Here is a 6,218-nt window from a genome sequence, read left to right on the forward strand (position 1 = left end):
TGCTTTTATTTTTTTTTTTAAAAGCAAAGGACACAGATTTTTGTGGTGAGCATTTCAAAACTACTTCTGATTGTGGTTTTACAATTTAAGTTCCGGAAACTTTAGCTGTGTCATCTGGCCAGACCCTTAAGTGTGTGTGTATGTGTGTGTTTTATTTGAGGGGGAAAAAGGAGTTCACCATCTGAGTCTGGATGTTGTTTGTGGCAGTTCGAGTGCAGCGGCTGTGGGGGTCTGTGCAGGGTCCCCCCCCCCCCCCCCCCCAAAGAAGAGAGGCGGGCCTCACAAAGAAACGAGGACCCTGGTATCACATCAGCCCCTTGAGATGTTGAGATCGAGTCTCATCTGGAACAGTTTAGCGGGCTCAGCCTGGCTCTCGGTGCCTTCTGGGAGCCACGGTCGCCTCTGGCTGTTTCGTTTTATTATGGCTGTTAATGTCTTTCTTGTTCGTTTCCCAGGTTGGACCTGCTCTGCCTGGTCCTGCCTGTTTCCTCGTTCCCTCAGAGCCGTGGCTTTGACGGACCCCCATCTCCTCCACGCAGCAGGCTGCGCCTTCACCCCGGCCCAGCTTTGGGTTATGCTCAATGTGCTCCGCACGTGGTGACTTGCCAAGCCCACTTCAGAACACCCTCCAGCATTGTCTTGCTTTTCCTGTTCAGCCTAAACAGGAGAGGAGGAAGAAAGGCCTCGTCAGTCCTGACTGAGGGCTTTGGGGGAGTTGCCTTACAATTTGCCCTCATTGTTTGGATCAGGTGGGACCGTCTGAAGTCTTCTGTCTTTGGCTTTCCCCCTCATTCCACAGCCCCCCGCCCCCCCTGCTGGGGGTGTACCCTGCTTTCCAAAGGGTTGGTTCTTCTGGGGATGACAGTTTGTGACCATGCACTGCATCTGTGGGGGCATCCTTCACATGGCTCACTTTATATTCCTGCAGCATCGTTCTGCAGCAAGGCACCAATATTGGAGTTACTCCAAGCACAACGAAATGTTTGTGTTTTTAGAATGTCTGGCTAATAGATCTGCTTCTGGGAAAAATAAATAGACACATTATTGGCCAGTGGCTGGCGTGGTGAGTGAAGTGTTGGGGGAGAGTGTGATGCCTTTCCAGTCCAGTTCTTCCTAGAATCTCTTGTTTCTTTCTTTCTTTTTTTAATATATATATTTTTATTGATTTCAGAGAGGAAGGGAGAGGGAGAGAGAGATAGAAACATCAATGATGAGAGAGAATCACTGAACGGCTGCCTCCTGCACATCCCCTACTGGGGACTGAGCCCACAATCCAGGCCTGTGCCCTGACCTGGAATCGAACCAGCGATCTCCTGGTTCATGGACTGATGCTCAACCATTGAGTCACACCATTCTCTTGTTTCTTTTATGCGGACGGGAAACTTGAAATACTTGGTGATGGCGTAGCTGTGCCCCCTAGGGTCACAGGTTCTATAGCAAGCCCCCTGAGTTGGGTGTGGCTTTCCATTTAGGAGCTCTGTCCCTGCAGGAATTCTGGAGTCAGGTTTGTAATGCCCTCTTCACACACAGTGAGTGTCTCTTCCTGGAATTTATACATGGATTTAATTCCTCTGTGGATACGATATTATTAATGCTACTCTACTGTCAAATTTACCAAAAGGCGATTTAAAAACCTATCCTAGACATTTTTCTTCTGGCTTATGGCAGTGATTTCATCAGTGTTTTTGTTTTTCTTTTCATGAAAGAAACTGTCCAAGGAAATGTCTTTTTTTTAAAGGATAAGAATTAAATAGAATATTGAAATGTTTCCCCCCCCCCCCCACCCAAAAGAATTCATCCTCTAACATTCATTGAGCTTAGAAGAGTTTAATTCATTTGGAAAATGATACATATTTATGAGGAGGGTAAAATCAAAAGAGAAAACCTTTTTCCATCCTAGAGGAGTTGAGAACACTGGAGAAAGGACAAGAGCCTTGTGTCTGCATGCTGAGCACTCCTTAGGAAAGGTGGCATTGTGACTTTTCCAGAGGATGAGGGAAGTTTATGGATTCATAGGTACCTGGCGGAGTGCTTTCACAGCATTCAAAACTCACCTGTTGGAACTGGCTTTGCTTATTGCAGAGAACTGCCTGGTATTTTGAGGAAAGCACTTTCCCCTCTAACGGAAGATGCTACAGATAAGGGAGGGGCACATATAAACCCAAACACAGTCGCTTGAGTTCTTTCTACTTTAGGTGCACAGGTAGCCCAGGTGTTGGTTACCACGGCCTGGGAGGAGCGGTGGTGGGCTTGCAGGTTCCTGTGGCTGTCCCTATCGCTTCTTTTGTTTGCTGCTCTCCATCAAAAGGAGGGCTAGCCAAGCCTGGCACGTGGTGGATCAATTTCTTTTCTTGCTCTCGAGTGGTTAGAGTTTCTAGTGTGGCCTCACTTCATCATGGTCCCTGCGCCCCTGTTTCTGCCGGGTCACTGTGTTAACCACTTCCACATGTCCAGGAAGGTCAGAGCCCAGTGGTTTCTGTTCACATTACTTGAAATACTGATTCCGCCAGGCCTTTTATGCCAAATACAACCTTTGTTTTTAATCAAGAGGCCCCCTAGAAATGTTGAGTACGAAGTGGGGGAGCTGGCCTTTTATAGGCTGCCCTTATCCTGGGTTAAGTCAGTTAACAATGTTTTTTGCCAAGTGGATCCTTTGCACAGAAGTGAGCAATTGATATATAGTAAATAAGGTGCTCTAACTTTTTGAAACTTGTGAAATAAGCCAGGGGACCATCAAATCCAATGTGACTAAAACCGTGCTGCCTATGAACTCAACTCAACTCAGAACCACAGCTTTCTTTTCTCTTTTTTTTAAAAAATATATATTATTGATTTTTTTACAGAGAGGAAGGGAGAGGGACAGAGAGTTAGAAACATCGATGAGAGAGAAACATCGATCAGCTGCCTCCTGCACACCCCCTACTGGGGATGTGCCCGCAACCAAGGTACATGCCCTTGACTGGAATCGAACCTGGGACCCTTGAGTCCGCAGACCGACGCTCTATCCACTGAGCCAAACCGGTCAGGGCAGAACCACAGCTTTCTTATTGTAATGTGGGAAATCATAGACAGACTGCAAGATTGACAATTACAGTAATGTGAGGTACATCAATGACGTTGAATTAATTTCATGTGTAAAATTCGGTGTATTTGTGCATACATTTTCAAACAAAAGAACCATAGGCCAAACTAGATGGCCTTAACTATTGCCTTTTTGTCTATTACAGTAATGTTCCTTACCAAAAGAGTAACTTCACTTTACTTGTAGACTTTTGGTTTTCCATAAAGGTATCTTATCAGAGAAGACATAAATCCATGATGACTTCCATTATTTTGTTCTCATCCTATTAATTCAGGATGTAGTGCAGTGCCTAGCACATAGTAAACCTTTAGTGAATACTTGTTGAGTGAATAAGTAAACCTAGTTTTTGATGTCCTTTCAAATCTTTAAGGTTTTTAAGGGAAATTTGATATTAGCACTGGTAGGCTGCTGTTGTGGGAATTTGAAAATTTGATATTTGATTTTGTTTCTGTTCATTCTAATTAAAAAACTTAAAGCTGGGTAAAAAGATATAGGTTTATTTTTATTTTTTTAAAAAAATCAGACAACAAAAGTGTGAAGAAGACAGTAAAACTTAACTGAAATCCTGCACCTACTACACAAGCCTATACCATTAACCTTTTAGTGCCTGTTCTTGTATATCCTTCTCATTTCTTAGCCTCCTTCAAATTGTTGTTGTGTATAGTTCTTATCTGTATAGATTTAATGTGCTCACCATGCCTTCTTATACATCGAAACTTGATTCTGTGATGATGTTCCTATGTCCTGAGAGGAATTTTTCAGATGTTCCATTAGCGAGCATGTCTTGGTGGTAACCTCAGTTTTTGTGTGCCTTTAAATATCTCTGTTCTGGAATGATAGATTACCTGAGTGTGCAATTCTGGGTTGTTTTTCCTGTATCAATCAGCTGTCTTTTGGTTCCATTGTTGTTGCTGCCATGTTGTGTTGGCTGGTTGGCAGTCAGGCTAATTGTTTTTTGTAAATAGCCTGTTTTCTTTTTTTTCTCTCCGGCTCCTTTTAGAATTCTTTGGTATTCTGCACTTTCACTCTGTCTAGGTATTATAACTTATTTTTTCTCCTTTTATTCCTTTTTCCTTTCCTTCTACTCCATCTCCCTCCTTCCTCTCATCCTCTTAATCAGTTTATTACTTTCTCTTGCTCAGTAGTATTTCAGTGTCTGGATATGCTACGATTTGACTATCTAGTCACTTTTGGCCTTTCTGGTTGTTTCCAGTCTGGCTATCATGAATAAAGCTGCTATGAACATTTGTGAACAGTCTTTTGTGATCTGTTTTCATTTTTATTGATGGGTCTTATAATGGGTGTATGCTTAACTTTAAAGAAACTGCTATCATCCCCCCCCCCCAAAGTGTTTGTGCCATTTTACATCCCACCAGCAGTGAGAACGGTCCAGTTATTGTAATCCTCACTAACACTTGAAATTGTCAGTGTTTTTCATTTTAGCCATTCTACTTGCTGGGTGTGTAGTGGAATCTCATTGTTCAATTTTATATTTCCCTGATGACTCATGATGGCTTTTCATGTGCTTATTAACCATTTATATATTTGTGGTTAAGTGTCTATTATATTGTTTGTATTTTTAACTTTTTTGTCTGATTGCTTTATATAGCTTTTGAGTATAATTGACATACAATAAGCTGTACATAATGTCATCTTATTTTTTTTAAAATACATTTTTATTGATTTCAGAGAGGAGAAGGATAGAGAGATAAAAACATCAATGATGAGAGAGAATCAATCATTGATTGGCTGCCTCCTGCATGTCCCCTACTGGGGATCGAGCCCACAACCCAGGCATGTGCCCTTGGCCGCAATCGATCCTAGGATCCTTCAGTCCCTAGGCTGACACTCTATCCACTGAGCCAAAACGGCTAGGGCTGTCATCTTATTTTTTTAACTTTTTCATTTTTTAATGGTATCTTTTGCAGAGTAAAAGTTATTAGGAAAACATTGTACATGGTTTAATTATTGAAGTTATTAAAGGTTAGGGCATTATTCAACTTTGAAAAAGAACACATTAAAAAAAAGATTTTTATTGATTTCAGAGAGGAAGTAAGAGGGAGAGAAATAGAAACATCAATGATGAGAGAGAATCATTGATCGGCTGCCTCCTGCACACCTGATTCTGGGGATCAAGCCCGAAACGTGGGTATATGCCCTTGACCGGAATCAAACCCGGGACCCTTCAGTACGCAGGCCGACGCTCTAGCCACTGAGCCAAACCAGTTAGGGCTGAAAAATAACACATTTTTGCATGTAAGGCATAGACTAGTATCGGTCTGTTCAAGAGATCAGATTGTTTACTGTACTTGAGGGTGATGGAGCAGTTTTGTTCTTTTGTAACTACAAATGAGTTGAAAAGACGTAAAATGAAGAAAAAAACAGCTTGCTATTTTGAAAGTTTGGGGAAATAGGTGTTTAAAATTCTGATCAAATAGATTTCTAAAATTTTAAATTGAGTGTGTTTGTCCTTTAGCACACAGAAGGACTATGGGAAAGAAATATTTTTGAAATCAATAAAAAAATGAGGTCCTGGGTAAAAACAAAATTTTACATTCTAAAAAGAGTAACTCATGTAGGTGGTTGTAAAACGCTTTGTATTTTATAGCTCCCCTATTTTGGCAGAAGTGCTATCTTATTATCTGTGTATTCTCAGTTTCTGAACCAAATAACAATCATTGTCAGGGCAGAAAGTATGTTTTCCTAATTTTTGTTTCTTTTACCCATAGAAGGTAAATAAAGATTGGTTGGTTTGAATTAAAATTTTGTAATGAAAACCCTATGCTATTTTAGAATACGGAAGTTAGAGAACGATATCAAAGGGAACAAGGATTGAAACCAGTCACCTGCCCTTCTGCATCGTGCATCTTTGGGATATTTGGGCAAGTAATTGGCTGGCCTGGGGCTTGCGGGCTGGGGGCAGCTCCTGCATTGAGCGTCTGCCCGCTGGTGGTCAGTGCATGTCATAGCGTCCAGTCGTTCCACCATTCAGTCAGTTTGCATATTAGGCTTTTATTTTATAGGACTAGAGGCCCAGTGCACGAAATTCGTGCATGGGGGTGGGGTGGGGTCCCCTCAGCCCAGCCTGCACCCTCTCCAATCCGGGACCCCTCGGGGGATGTCGACTGCCGGTTTA

Source organism: Myotis lucifugus, unplaced genomic scaffold (genome assembly GCF_000147115.1).
Source record: "Myotis lucifugus unplaced genomic scaffold, Myoluc2.0 scaffold_320, whole genome shotgun sequence".
Classification (NCBI taxonomy): Eukaryota; Metazoa; Chordata; class Mammalia; order Chiroptera; family Vespertilionidae; genus Myotis; species Myotis lucifugus.